Genomic DNA, 16,144 nt, shown 5'->3' on the forward strand with positions numbered 1-16,144 from the left:
GTATACGCTGATTCAGGCCGACCGTGATACATAAATCAGCAGCAACACAAAAGGGAGGGGATGTATGTTTTAATATCAAAAACAGTGTATAAACAAGTAGCGCTCAATCGCGCCTGTTGAATCACAACTCGGCTCTCTCATGCTCAAAACGTTGCTTTTTCCCCTGCAAGCCATTTTGCTCACTCTGGGAGTTTGCTTCAATCATTTTTGCTGCTGTGTACTTTCCCCCTCAGGCAAAAGCAAATGGCATGCCATGCCTACTATCAAGAAAGATAATAAAAATGAAAACCAAACATCCGACTCTGCAGTCTTCATTCAGGGCAACTGCAGGAATGAATTCCCCTCCCAACACAGGAGAGAATACAAAATACAGACAAGTCTCTTTTACTCCACCATTAAAGGTTCATTCCCCTCATTCTTCAGTGCCCGTCATGGCTGTTATTCAAGGCCCACATGGTTCCAATATACTATTGCTGAAGGCAGACAGACATTTCTAAATTTCATTTCAAAAGAAGCCAAAACACAGTGGCAGAGCGAAATGACTCCATCATCAATATAGAATGGGAGTCTCGAAGGTATCCAATAATTTTCAATGAGCCCAACTGCTGAGTGCTCAAAACTCAGACCTGATTTCTATGTAAAGCCACAGGTCTGTTCAGCTTCCTCTAGAGACCAAGAGCTCGATTGTCAAGCAAACTGAGTCGTTCCTTTTCCAGAGGAGAACCAACAAACTTGAATGGATGAGTAACATATCCAACTGAGACTGATTCACCTCAAAGTGAAAGGTCAGTCTTCGTCTACCCACCCCTTTGTCTCAGACTCAGCACGGCCCCTACAGTAATACATCATGTGTTTGTTACAGTATGGCGGTTAGTTAACGCGCTCTCAGCCAAATGACATCAGCCAAATGATCCCAGCACCACCAGCACAGTTTTGAGCAGACATTCGTGGTCCCCTGAGGATGAAGCTGTGGTGATCCCCTGATTTTCCCTCTAGCACTGCTGTGAAGTTCATATTTGTGGTTTTGAGTGAAATAACTCAACAGCTATTGGATGGATCGCCACGAAACATGGTGCAAACATTCATGTCCTTCTCAGGATGACTTGTTAGAACTTTCGTGGTTCTATGACTTCTCATCTAGTGCCAACATCAGATGAAAATGTCATTGTGTCCTATATTTTGATTTAAGACCAAACACCTGCAAAGCTAATCACATTGCCTTGACTCTCAGCTGTACTTTTGTGCTAATTGGCAAATGTTAGCAAGCTAACACACCAAACTGATTTGGTGAACATGTTAAAGATTATACCCACTAAATATCAGCATGTTAGCACTGGAAATGTGACCAAGAGGACCACTTCACCCAAAACGGAACCGATGAACAGCCTCATTTTGAATCTTAAAATATGTGCATGTATGTATGCATCCACATGTGTGTAACAGAACCCTTGTTTCACTTGCCACACTACACAAGACAGCAGTTGTCGCTACCAAGAATATTACTGCAGAATGAAGTACATTTTGGCTTTTTGTACATAGATTTTAGTTGATTGGCTATAAAATACTATCAATTCTTCACTTGATGGTTGTTTTTCATGAAACAACCCTGATCATGTATTGTCTCTTCACCCAATTTTGGACAGCACTAATGCTAATATTAATATCTTCACAGTTTCCATTCCACTTTAGATAGACTGTCTCCTCTTGCGAGGATAAAGTCAAGCATATTTTCCGCACTGGTGAGTGGCTCATTGGCTGTCTGCTGCCCTCCATCTCGGAACGGCATGACACCAGGGTGAGGAAAAGGGCAGGAAAGATTGCCAGTGACCCTATACATCGAGTTAACCATCTGTTCCAAAGCTCTCCATTTTGAGACAGTCAACGATAGCCAAAATCACCTGTCCACACCAACAGCCTCACGCATGCTGTTGTTCAAGACAACCAGCTTTAACAAAACATATCCCTTCACGGTGCAACTGAATTGTTTGTCTTACTGTCTCTTAATATTTATTATTTTTGAATTTGCATGAGTTCACACTACATACTGTCTGTTCAACCTTCACAAACTTTGGCACATTTTATCACATTTTAAATATACAGTACCGTTTCTGATGTGCATAATTTATTTCATGCATTTCACTGTGACTTATTTTATGGTATGCTGGACCCATGCACTAATGAATACTCATTCATCCTAGAGCTACAGCTGTACTGTTTGCGAGACTGCTCAAATGCACATTTTTAATGAGGCCTGGATGTAGACTTATACTGTATACTCTATATGTAGTCTCATGTTTTTTGAATGTCTCACATTTTGCAACATGCAGTCTGTGACAACATGACATGCAATCTCACCTTCATGCCAGGTCCATATACCATCTGTGTGTGGTGCCTCTTTGCACAAAGGTCAGTGACTCAGAACCTTTGTGACTAAGTTGTCCATGAAAGTGTCTGAGGCATGCTATTTCCCCAACAAGTCATTTATGTGTGCAACACTTATATGTCGCTGTTTTCGAAGGCACTGAAGCCCTGAAGGTCTTTCTGGAGGGTAATGACAGATGATGTAACTAAAATTATTATTTTATTTAACTTAGAGTACTTGTTGGTTTGAGAGTATGAATAGCTACAACTACCCAGGGAACAGTATTACATCTCACTTTTCAACAGAGTGTGAGAGTGTTCAGCCCTCTAAAAAAAGGGGGGAGAGGATTGATACTTATACATGTTTATCACTGCACAGTTACTTTCATCTGTGTGATTCCAGTGGAGCACCTTATGGACCATATCAATACAACACAATGCTAGAATATTAATCTTGTGCATAATATTACCAGGCAAAATCATTGCATAGCGGTACATACCTCTGTACATTTAGATCTATCCATCTGTCCGTCCGTCTGTCTTTCTTGGCGCTGACAGACAATGAAGGCATAGGTTGGAACTGACACCTAATTCATTGTTTATGTCACACGTAGATGGCACTCACCAACATGTTTTGAACATTTTCATTCACAGCCTTCAACATTGATTTACTCTTGTAATGATTGTTTTTTTGTTTTTTTTTTAACTTTTTTTCTTTCAGTGACCTCCTCATCCTCCCTCCCTTAATTTTGCCATCCCTCTGTCCTTCCACCTTCCTCCTTCCCTCTCCTCTTCCATCCCCAGATGATTTCTCTCCACTGCCAAAAGGGGGCAACAAAGCGGCACTTTACAACATCCTGAAACACCAGAGGAAAAAAACCCAAAAACGTTTGCATATTATTTCTCTGTCTCAAACACACACTGTCATATCTTTTACATCACTGATTTATATTGACAGGAGTGATTGAAACTTGGAAAGTGGTTCAGGAAAGCAAGAAAAAAATGCTAAAACCATTTTTGCCACCTTCTCTCTTGCAAATGTTAAAATTAAACTTAGAACTACAATAAAAGAAGAATAAAAAGATAATCAAAACCTCTGTCTCACTCACTCGATGTGTGTGTAGGTGAGCGTGCGTGTGCATGTGTGTGTGTGCGTCTCGCGGTGCTGAAGGAACAGCGCCCTTCACATGCGAGCAGCTGATAAAAGCAGCTCGCCCATTCATTTGGTTGGTGTCTAATCTCCAACAACAGTCATTTCTTCTTTATCGAAGACAGAAAACTATCTGTCATCCGGAAAAACGGCCAGGTCTGAATATCCACACGCACAGAGGAAGGGTATACATTTATATACATAGAGATTTATTTTATTTTATTTTGTCCCCCCCATCTCTCTCTCTCTCTCTCTCTCTCTCTCTCTCTCTCTCTCTCTCTCTCTCTCTCTCTCTGGCTGCTCTGCGCTCTCTTGTGGACTCTCTTAAGGCACTTTGGATAAAAGCCTCCGCAAGAAATGGCAGATTTCATGTCTCTTATCTGTCCTTCCCTGGGCAGGTGGTGAAGTATCAGAGGGAGCGAGGAAGTATTTTCTTACTAGAGGCACATCTGATCTCGTCTCCCCCTCTCTCCAGTTATTTCGGCCACCGATCCAAAAGTGGCGTTTCTCCTCTCTGGTTTAATCACAGGAGCGGACTCTCTCCTCCACATACCCTGCTCTTCTTCTCTCTCCATCGCTCTGTCTATTCTGTAGCTGAAACCGAGGAGACACAGCTCCTCTTTCCTCCTCCCCCTTTACCCCTCTCCCTCTCGGTTTGGAGGAGAACCCCAAAGAAGCGGCTGAAGGCTTTGCGCTTTTCCTCCCCCCGCTGTTCCTGCGCTGCAAGAAGGATTTCCAAAAGTCATCTCAAGTGGACTTTTTTTGCGTGATTTTGCCAGAGAAGTGCAGCTCGGGATCTTGTCCAGGGAAGAGGAGGAGAGTAAAGCACTCTGACCTGTAAGGGACGCATTTCTGGAGAGAGAGAAAAGTAAAGGAGGACGGAGAACAGAGGCTGATACGGAGGAGAGAAATGCGAGAGAACACGCGTGGTTTCTTATTTCCAGAAATGTCTTTTCGAACGGATTCGGACAAAAAGAGCAGAAGTGAGCAGAGACATTGACTTTAAACCTTTTTCCTATTTCATATCATCGACATCTGTCTGTGTATGGACTGATTACTGTTCTTTGATCAGCTGATTGATTACTGGTTTGACTGTCGGACGTTATCAGCCTGCAAACTTGGACTTGAGACGAAAAGTGAAGCCTGCACCGCAGCTACTCTCTGTTGGCATAAGACGATGCTTCTCCAGCAGCACCTCTGGACTGATTAATTGATGAATCAGTATATTGAGGACACCATCCTGCAAAGTGAGAGTCTATTGATTCATTATCTCATCATTAAGGTCGACTTTTCTGCCATTTCCTCCAGTTTAACGTTTAATACAAAGAAGTATTCGGCAGTAAAACTTAAAATAAAGCTCACATAAACAAGCAAATGTTTAAGTTCATTTAGGAATTTTACATGAATGTCAAATATATCATTAGAGATGATATATTAAGTATTCAGACTGAGTACCGCTAAATTAAAACACATTATTACAAGGTCCAAGGGCAGGAAGTATCATAAAGTATTCTAAGAGTGACTATAAACTCATAATTGCCACAACAGCCTCACTGTAAAATTATTCTAAGAATTTTAATAGGGATTATTATAGTGCAAGTGCTTCGCGGGATTCCAATTTGGAGATTGGAAGTTATTTTTGGCTGCGCAAACTAGAGCGACTCTTCCACACCACTGCCCGGACAGAGACAGACTCAACGCACAGGTCTACCTACTTGTCTCTGTCTTCCATCCCGTACTGAAAGAAAGGAGTGGGAGAGACAGAGGCCGGAGGGGAGAAAGGACAGAGGACAGTGGGGAGGATGCGTAACTGCGGTTAATTGGAGCAGACTTCGCCTTCCAACGATTCGGAGAAGGAGAGAGAGAAGAAGAGGAGAGGGATTTTACTCTTTTTGCAGCTGGCAAGACTTTGCTGTTTTCGGTTGTAAATTATTATTTTTGGCCGTCGGGAGGAGAAGAAACGATCTCCTCTGTCCTCTCATTTATCCGTCTTTCGTGCCGTCAGTTTGGAGAGCTGAGAAACTGGCTGCAGGAGAGAGCCAGAGGTGGGATTATTTCAGCAAATTTCAGCACTGTCGTCTGCTCAAGGTTCTGTCATCAGCGCCGCTTGGATTCAGGATTAGTTACTCCAAAAGAGCAGGTGAGAGGATGTCACGCTCCGATGTTACGCGCATGTGTGATGACTTTAGTTCATGGGCTGTTTACGGTGTGTAAGTGTAGTGTGTGTGCGTGTGTGTGTGTGTGTGTGGGGGGGGGGGGGGGGGGGGGGGTTAGAGAGATGAAGAAAGAGAGAGCGCAATTCTCTTGACTCTGTGTGTGTGTGTGTGTGTGTGTGTGTGTGTGTGTGTGTGTGTGTGTGTGTGTGTGTGTGTGTGTGCGCGTGCGTGTGTGCGCGCGCGCGCCTGCTCCGTGGGTGTATGTGAGAGGTGAGAGACCAAGTGGAAGAGAGAGCGTTTTTACGCACGAGTGAGAGAGTGAGAAAAAGGGAGAGCGAGCTGCGAGCTGCGTGTGTGTGTGTGTGTGTGTGTGTGTGTGTGTGTGTGTGTGTGTGTGTGTGTGTGTGTGTCTCTGTGTGTGTGTGTGTATGGGATGAATTAGCGAGAAGCTGAGATAAACAGGAGCGGGATTCCGAATTTACACTGGTTGAAATCTTCATCACATTGATTCAACTATTTTGGTCCTTGAACTCACCATAAGGTCATTAGGCTGCTCATTATTCATTCATCAAAATGCATGTGTGTGTTTGAAGTAACATGAGCGCGCTAAAAGCCGGGCATCATGGGTGAAAGACAGTCCCTGAAGGGAAGAGCAGGAGCGTCCAGCCAGAGATGTAGTGCAGGGTAAACACACACACACACACACACACACACACACACACACACACACACACACACACACAGAGAGAGAGAGAGAGAGAGAGAGAGAGAGAGAGAGAGAGAGAGAGAGAGAGAGAGAGAGAGAGAGTCAGCTAAAAATGCTGGTTTTATGATTTTGTTACGTTCACTTTTGTTTGTAGCCTGTTTGCCCTGTGATGATCCGTCCTTTTAGTACCTTTACCCACTTATTATGAACAATGAGCCCCTCGGCAAAGAGATGTAAAAGCATTCTCCATCTGAGAAGCAAGACACAGAGTCTGATGGAGACACAAAGTCCAAAACAACATTTTGCCTCCGTGGTTTTTTTGTATTTATTTGTATTTTTTTCACTGTCTTTGTGGTCATTTTGTGTCTCTTTGTACTTGTTGTGTTCTTTATAGATGTTTGATTAATTTCAAACAAGAAATATTAACTGTCCCTTCAAACAGAGGTTCTGGTCCTGTGGCCAACAACCCTTTCAGCCCCTGAGGCTGTTCCCGTTCGGCCGTTCCATGACTTTACGTAACCTGATTGTTGAGTTCTGCTCCACATGAAACCTGAACCCCATGATTAAAACATACAGGTTACAGAGGGAACGTTGTGCACGTTGTATATATGTGCCGCATGCTTGTGTAAGAACTGCACACTTTCTGAGAAAAAAATGCTCCTAGAATTCCTCTCACTCGGTTGGGGTGAAGCACCTTTGGGTGAAAGGGTGCCGTTTTGGTTCCACTGTATAATTTTGCCATTTGTTCAAGTCTTCCCAAACACAGACGCTGTTTGTCTGAGTGCTTTACAGCCCAGCAGGTGCTTTCTCTCCCTCCTCCCTCCCATCCTCACTCCCTCCCTCTCTCCCCTTTTTCTCTCTGTGAGTGTGCATAGAGAAACACTGTATGTGTGTGTTTGTGTGTAGGAATGTAAGAGCAACGACAGAAAGTGTGTGTTTGTAGTGTAATGTGTATGAGAGGAGGAGAAAGAGGAAGACAGGGCTGATGTTTGTCGTCTTATCGTGTGTGCATGTGGGATAATGTAACAGCAGGGCATTCACACACACACAAACACACACACTCACACACCTGCACACATGGGGAAGGGCTGAGTGGGCCTTAATTATCTCGGCCGTTTAGCAACAGGGTGCGCATCAATCGTCAGAATGGAGGCAGACCCAGCACCCATCGGAGGCTGCAGGTTTGTGTGTGTGTGATTTATAGTGTGAAGCTGCTGTCGTATAGATCCGACCAGTAGGTAGATGGACTGGCAGCAGAATGACTCCGTCACACTGACCAACATGGCCATCTATTACCAGGATGGGGGGGGGGCAGTTTACAGCAGACATGCAGGGATGAGAGAATATGGAGAAAGAGAGGGGACAAGAGAAGACTAGTGGTGGAAATGACCACACCCAGCAGTGATGTCGACAGGTCCTGGAGTACACTTCTACATCACTGCAGCAAGGTGAGGATATAAACCACTGGAGGTCACCAAAAACAAGATTTCCAGGAAGTGTTCAGTTACTCTTTAAGTACAGTGCACATAGTTACTGTTCACCACCAGTGAAGATGATGACAGAACAAGTAGATGGAAAAAAGAATACAGGAGCGATGAAAGAAAGGATGAGGAATGCAGCCACAGCAGGCAGGTCGAAAGAGGGTGAGAGATGGAGAGAGGAGAGAAAGAAGAGAGGGAAGAGGAGGAGCGTAGTGCCGTGTTACTGCTGTTCTCTCTATCATAATTGCTCCACGGTAAAATGAATTCATTTTGTCACCTGGTGCTCCTGTGATATACTGTATCCCTGCTAAGCCACTGAAATTAAGTGACCCAAATTTAAAAAGTTGCAGCAGTTACCTCAGATGTCTTTAACCCTCCTGCACACGTGATCATCCATCTATCTGTACAAAAGCTGTACGTAAAAATCAGCGCGGTGAAAATGTTGTGAAGCTGAGTGATTGATATTTATTGATTTGTTTAAAAATTGTCGCTTCTCTTAGATTTGAGCTGAATTGAGCAAATTAGAGTAAAGAGGAGGGATGAAGTGAAAGACAAAAGACTGAGAATAAAGAGGACGTCAAAGACATAGGACGCAAGGAACAAGAAGGGCAAAAAAAATGTTCAAAAAAAAGGAGGATGAGGACAAAGGAAATGGGTTGAAGGAGAGGAGATATAGTAAATTAAGAAAGGAGGATAGATTTAGAGACATGAGGACAGGAGAGAACAGAGAGGTGAGAGAGATCCATAAATTGCAGAAGGGATGACGAGGTGCTGGAAATATACGAGAGGGGAAGACTGGCTGAGAGGACAGCAGGATGAACGACAGAGAAAGAGGGGGAGAGGGATAGAGGGAGGATGCTATTGAAGAGCTATAAGCTGCATCACTGCAGATTTGAAATATTGTAGATTCAGCCTGTTTGCACCAATTATTCTCACTGTAGTCTAGTTTATAGCCTCTAACTGGAAATCTCTGAAAAACTGAAAATGTCAGAGGCAAATACAAAGTGTTTCCTAAACAGCAGCGAGGAAGCATTACCTTCAAGGCAAAGTGGTGCTTACTGGGCTGCTACTTCTCTCAGTCGTGCATGGAAGATCACATGCTACATGGGTGAAAACACAAGTTTGTGCAGCTTACTGTCGGTCACAAGACTTTTTGGAGCCTCCATTGTGTAGCTTGAGATGAAACCTCAAAATGTTCACCCAGTGGAAGTGTAGAAGCTGAAATTTCATTTTTGTGAGAGAAAAAATGGAAATTTGACAATCTACAATGTCATGGCAGCTGGGTAAATTTTATGTGTTAAAGAAGATCATGTGATATGATCAAAAACTCCTGAACAACTCACTCAGGCAAGCTTTATTTGCATGGCACCTTTCGTACAGGTTAGTGCAGTTCAATGCTTGACAGATGACTGACAAGCAAACTATGGACCTTATGCTTTGGTTGTTTTCTCCTCAGCATTCCCAATTTTGTATTAATTGTTAGGTTTTTCTTTCAAATTGACATGTTTCAAGTCCACAATGATGAAGTCAAAATCTACTGCAATTCATTGTGAAACATAAAATATGTGGCTGCCAGTCAGAACTAGCTGTCTTTTCTCCGTGTCTTTAAACCTAGTTTCTTTGGAGCTCTGTGCTTCTCTGAGGCTCTGATTATACGTCTTCTGTTTTACATAGAAACCTCTGATCAGTTGCATGCCGCCTGGCATGTGTGGTACAATTATGACTTGTGTATTCCAAAATTTCAAAGAGCAATTTTGATCAAAGTGATGTCATACAATGAAGGAATCCTTACACTTCTGTGAAGCTCGAGGATAATTTAATGTCATGTGTGCTGAAATGATCAAAGGGTCTTTATTTTTTCTCACAAAGAACTTGCTCAATGGCTTTTTCGCAGAAGAGGCAGAAATACATTCAGCCAGTGGTTAATTGCACATTTAATATCTGAAAGCACACAGAAATGGCAATTCAAGACAGATTTATTTCTAAACTGGGTTCGCCATTACATTTCGGTGTTTTCAGCAGGATGTATTCTGGTTAAAGCAGAATTGTACAAAACAATGATGCCTCTCTCTCTATGATCAATATTTTTGAGGGCATCTTGTTTGAATAAAACTTTACAATCAATGGAAGCATTCATGTCATAACCTGTCGATCAAACTTAAAGTTAAGAGCATAGAACTTGTATGTTTTGGCTTATTTAAAGGCAAGGGGAAACAGCTTGCCTGGTTTGTCCAAAGGTAAAACAAAAAAAAAATCTGCCAACCAGCACCTGGATCCTTGTCTGGCTCATGCACCCCATCCCAGAAAACCACAACAGACGAGATACAGTATGATAATGAGTGAGTTTTAGAGGTCTGAAAGGCAGACTTTGTTGTCTGTCTCTTCCCCTTGTTTCCAGTGCTGATGCTAGGCCAGTCTCCTCGCTCCAGCTACATTTAACAGACAGACATAAGAGTTGGATTTTTACGCTTATTGTCATGATCCACTCGGTTTAGTTTAGTTTTTTCCTGTTTTATTTTGAAGTCTTTCCTGTTGTGTCAGTGTTTACTTCACTTCCTGTGTTTTGCTGCTTCTGTAACTGTATGATTGTTTTCACCTGTGTGTAACTAGTTCTCCTCTCCTGTCTTTGCTGGTTCCCCCCTCGTACATGTGTGTCAGGATTTCCATTCACTTTGTGAGTGTTTACCTGTTTCACCTGTGTGTTTGGATGTTTGCCACATTTTTCCCTTGGACCTGTGCTTGTTTTTGGATTTTGAGCTCAGTTGGATTTTGTTTGCCTAACGGACTGTTACTTTGGATTTGACCTCACCTGCCTCGCCCTCCTGTAAGTCTTTGTTTGGTTTGCTAATAAATTAATGAACTGCACCAGTTCCTCCTTTTGTTTGGTCTGCAACATCTCCAAGTGTTGAAACATTCCTTTAACACAAAGTACAAGATTAAGGAAGTCTGCCTATCTCCTGCTGGGCTGCTGCTCTGCTTGCTTTGCTAATGTTGGTGCAGAAAGTTGTCTGAATTTATTATACAGTAATAGTGCAAAAGGTGCTTGGGAGAATTTGGAAGGCTAAAAAATGAAAAGTAGTCACAGGTGCCAAAACATAACTGCAAAACATGCAGAATGGGGTTTCAATGCAACTGCCACTAAAACTACTGCAACTCTTACTACAATTAATGGTAATGGAAGTTGTTCTGAAACTCTTATGGTGCCTTGAGGTCAGCTCACATCTCTGTGGAGGTCAGACTCAGCTCAGATAAGAGCCCTGCAGCTGATAAGGATTCAGTGATTCAGTGTCTTGCTCATAGTCAGCAGGGTGAATGCCTGCTGACATCAGGGCTTGAAGATCATCCAGTTGAAGGTTGGTGTAGGCCATATGACGACCTCCAAGTGTGGGTTTGTGTGTGCGAGCTCTGACTTAGATTCACGTTTTGTAACAAGACTGTCATGATTTAGGTATTTGCTTTCAACCTTGTCTCCAATGGGACAACACACGTTCTACCCTCCAGCCTCCAGTATTAACACAGACCTCCAGAGAGCCAGAGTGTCTCCAGCAACAAAGTTTAGTGTTTCTTCTCCCTGAAAGTAGACACCAGTGTCCCTCGCAGCATTACTCATCTTGCCAGTCACAGCGTCTGGATTGCAGCTATTAACTGTCCTTGTGTAAGACATTGTGGTCACAGGCCTCTTTCTGGCCCGTCGTCACTTGACAAAAGAGGCAATATGCTGTAATGAGACTGGATCCCAGAGTGAGACGACATTTTTCTTCAGCATCCCGGGTAGGAAAAGTTGAAGAAACCTTGGCAACTGTGCAACACCAAAGCATTTTATCTCCTGCTGGCTTTTTTGTTCTGATGGACTAGAGACACTGTCCTGCATTTAAACCCCTGTGTCTAAAGTAACACAGTGTTTACCCAGAGCAATGGAGATTTAGTGCTTTACATTTTTCGTGTTCTAGAATTTATGTTTAAATCTTAAAAGTACAAAACTTAGCAAGCAATATTTTTTTTGGTTTTTAAGTTACATAATTTTACAAAAATACAAAATATTTGGGGGATTCCAAGAAACTCCATGTGTTGAAAGAGGAAGTAGCTTGAAGACATTTACTGAGATGAGTCTCTGTACACTTTACATCAGTCCCTTTTTGTCTATCAATAGGGATTAGGGTAAATGGGGTTAGAGCAAAAATAGAGAGTGTGAGTGTGAGTGTGAATGTGAACATCCACATGACTTCATCAATTTGTAATGTTTCTCTTATGTGCAAATTGAAACAGGTCGTCTGGGGTCAAACAGAGCTGTTGCATCACATAACACTCATTTATCAAATATAAATGTAAATGTAAATGATATTGATGTTTGCTGGCCATAAGTGTATGTGTGTTTGGTTGGTGGGAGGGCAGGGGTGGGGCATTCAGTGTGTATACATACATGTACACACACACTGATAATATGAAAAAAATGTCAGATGTTAGACCTTCTTTGTCTTTCTTCCATTGTAGAATATGAAAAAGAAGCCACATGAAATGGTCATACGTAAGCAAGCTGATACCGTACATGCATGTGAGACTGTCTTTACCAGAAAGACAGCAGTATTGGTCATTTGAGCAAATGGTTTACATCAACTCCTCATTATGCTGACCTAAAAACTAAGGTCTCACAGTTGAAAAGATAATAACTGACTGTCTTCCACAGACAAAACAAAGCCACCAGTCATTTCAGACATGTTAATGGCGTGGCTCTATGGGTCATAGTCCACCACTTTGGTCCACAGTGAAATACTGGTAGGATGAATACTTTTACTGACTTTGGTGACTCCCTCACTTTCCTTTAGTGTACGTGAGAAAATTTTAGACATCCAGTGAAATTTCTCAACATCGACCAGGTGGATTGGTGCATATGTGCGCGGCCACCAGGGCAGAAATCTTATTGAGCTTGGTGATCATCTGAACTTTCCTCTTGCACTAACATGAGCTTGGCACTTGGTTTGAGTGTGTCAGCATTTTGTCTTAATGTGGCCTCACAGAGCTGTTAGCATGCCTTATAATTCCGTAGATTAGACCTTAAAACCTCTTAAAATCCTTCTCTGAACTTCTGTTTGTCTTTGGTTGAAGGGCAGGATGACAATACAATCAATCTATCTATCTATCTATTTTGCTACTTTCCTATTTTTTAGAGACACCTAACTACATCAAATGCAAGCCAATACAACAGCCTTTCAATAAACCCTACCCAGATGACTGAACTGTCAACTGTGCTGTGTGAGTGATTCAACTCTGTGGTCATTTTGGAGGCTTGTTGTGCTGTTTAATTACATTGCATTATGTTGAACTGAACAAAATGTGCCAACAACCGTAACTCAGTCAGATCAGAATTTCTTTTGATTCCTCCAACAAAATCCATGTTGTTTTCATTTTTTAAAGCCTTACACTGTGACAGTATTCTCCTGTCCTATGTACTGATTTAGTTCAGTGTGCCACTATTAAATCCAAACACCGCTGAAGCAAGTGAATGTAAATGGAATAACATTAAAAACACAAAGTATAACGAATCAGAACAATTAACTCTAAGCATGAGTTCCACTTCCATTCCTGTAATTCTTGTTCCTTTTCTTATCATCTTGCCCCTCACCCCTCCGCCTCACTGTGACTCTCCAGTTCACCCTTCAGCACATCTACCAGTGTGCGTAGCCTATCCTTAGTTGACTTAACATGGTCTGACAGGCCAATCCCTATGGATTCTGATCAAATAGAGCAATAGTGTACACAGCAGCAACAGTGCAGCCCCAGCTTGCTAAAACAGCAGCCATAATATGGCAAAGATCAGCATCCTGCAAAACTGATTCGACACGTTCATGTGCTGATTCTACTGTGTTAGGGACAACATTTTTAAAGTGGTTAGGCTGATATTTAATTCCTGATATGTTACAGGTAAGACATCAGCTTGTGAATGGAAAAATATAAATAACATTGAAACCACTGTCACTGTTACAAGCATGACTTGCTTTTCATATTCTGCCAGTATACTGAACTTACTGCTACTACTTTTGCCAAAGGTTGCAATACACTCAGATTCATGGGATTTCTTACCTTTCAAGCAGCTATTGCAATCAACTGGCAAACACTTGAGATCTGCTATGCTATTGTGTTATGGTAATGCAGGGAGTAAATGGAGTAGTCAAGGGACATCTCATGACTGAAGACTGTTGAGCAAAGTTTCCCAAAAATCAGTCCTACAAGATGATCAATCATCAACAAGGAAGTTGTGATAATCACGATGTATATTCAGCCATTTTATTATTGGAAAGATTGCTATTCAAAAAACACAGGAAGATGGGCTGTTTGTGTCGTCTGGAAAGACTTTAGAACATGCCATGCTTTAAATATCATATCAAAAGTTTACATTTAAACAGTTCAGACACCAAAACATTCAACCACCAAAAACAAAATAAAAGAAAAGAAAAAAAAAGAAGAAGAAATATCAAGAAGGAGGGCACAGTCAATACTCAGATGTCAGGGTGTCCCTGAATGCACCAACAGGAAGAGTTTTCACATCAGTCATGGCTAGTAATTGCATTGACATGCAAAAATTGTTACATTTGAGCACATACCTTCACTTTAATGGATTACCTATCTCAAGCAATTTTTGACGGCTGGTGGATTTTAATGCTATAGGCTGCCTGGGAGGTAGGAAACTATTCAAAGTGATGTTGTGCTTTGTAAAAATGGGCTAAAATACACAGCGGTGTTGTGTGTTTGAGCAGACCAGTACATTTCCAAACTGCTTAACCTATTCAGAATTGCCTGTTTTAGATCAAGGGTTGTCACTGATGTGACTTGCAAAGACCAACACCCCTTTAGTTTTTTTTTTCACCCATTGATTGGTGCTCCTTCGAGAACAGATCCACAGTGTCATTTGCTGAGATGATGGGCTAGACTGAGCCTGCAGATCATTAGCTGTGCATTGGACATGGTTTGCCACTCCTGTTTTAGTCCCTGAGCCACTTCACATATCTCAGGGCAGTATTGATCAAAGGACAAAGTCCTTGTTTGGGTATTCACAAGTAATCTAAAGTCTTGACTGTAAAGGCATCCGGCCAGGCCTCAAGACATGCAAGTCACAAGTGAAGTCTAAGTCTGAAACGCTGTTTTTCAAGTTCTGAACGAGTCCATTTTGTCTATCTGCTGGTCTGCATAGTCAAATGAACTTTCCATCTCACCTTGATCCAGAATCTTATACTAAATATCAGAATCTGGCATTGATATCTATTGGGATTTGGACAATTTCAGTGTGCTTTTGGACTGAAGGAACTGTTTCATAGGACATAGCTGTGCAAACCTCAGTCTTGTTTGATGCTTCTGTCCTGGATGGATTGGAACTGGCTGCAGTGGTATTCTCTGGTTAGTCTTCTTTTTGAGTTATTGCACAGAGCATATTGTAGTATTGTATCAAAGTTTAAATTCTGTGTCATGACAGCATTAATCGCTGCTGGTAGTTGTTTAACTATTAGACTGATTTCTCTGTAGGAGATTATCACCTGGGCTGAACACGGCTCAGTTTGCCGTGCAGAATTTACACAAGGTTGTACTTCATGTCAGACTTCTCAGCTGCCTCAGTGAGAGGTGCCAAGGCACGGCTATGATCAAAGACGGCTACAACTAAATTTAAATCAACAGGGATTATACATGTCACAGCCAGTTTAAATGGCTTCAAATCAACAGTGGAGCAATTCAAGCCAACAGGCACGACACAGTCACAGCCAGTTAAGTGCCAATGTTAGTACATTTACTTATTCAGAAATCAAGCTCATTTGACGTAGAGCCCAAGGAGTCTGTATATCAAACCACATTATCCAGCTTTCCAAATGCTGTTGCACAGAATCATTTCTAGCTTTGATATTTTTCTGTAATAAGAGGACATCTCCCACATTCAACTGCTGGAGTTTGATTTAGATCAGGTGAGGTTCTGTTTTCTTAGCCCAGTTGCACAAATGATCAGTAATTTAGAAGAGGAAAGACACTTCTTACACATACCCTGCTGACTGTATTTGTCCATGAAGACATTCAGCACTGCATTAGGCCTGTGTGTGTGTGTGTGTGTGTGTGTGTGTGTGTGTGTATGGATGCCGATGAATTATTCACGCTGTCACATTGTGGGGACTCGCCATACTTGTGGGGACAAAATGCACGTCCCCATAATATAAATCAATACATTTTAGGTTGAAAACTTGGGTTGAGGTTAGGGTAAGGGTTAGGATAGTGGTAATGGTTATGATTAGGGTAAGTCTACAAGAAATCAATG

The 16,144-nt window shown here is 42.1% G+C and overlaps 1 protein-coding gene across 2 annotated transcripts in view; it reads left to right on the plus strand.

Moving 5' to 3' along the window:
• Window positions 1–3,876: 3,876 nt before the first annotated feature.
• The window catches only part of il1rapl2 (interleukin 1 receptor accessory protein-like 2), a 390,657-nt gene continuing 378,389 nt past the window's right edge, over window positions 3,877–16,144 (plus strand). For both annotated transcript variants that reach the window (XM_070962120.1, XM_070962121.1), the window contains exon 1: window positions 3,877–5,651. The gene's annotated coding sequence lies outside the window, so the exon portion shown is untranslated. The remainder of the gene's footprint in view (window positions 5,652–16,144) is intronic.

This window comes from Chaetodon trifascialis, chromosome 5 (genome assembly GCF_039877785.1).
Source record: "Chaetodon trifascialis isolate fChaTrf1 chromosome 5, fChaTrf1.hap1, whole genome shotgun sequence".
Taxonomy (NCBI): domain Eukaryota; kingdom Metazoa; phylum Chordata; class Actinopteri; order Chaetodontiformes; family Chaetodontidae; genus Chaetodon; species Chaetodon trifascialis.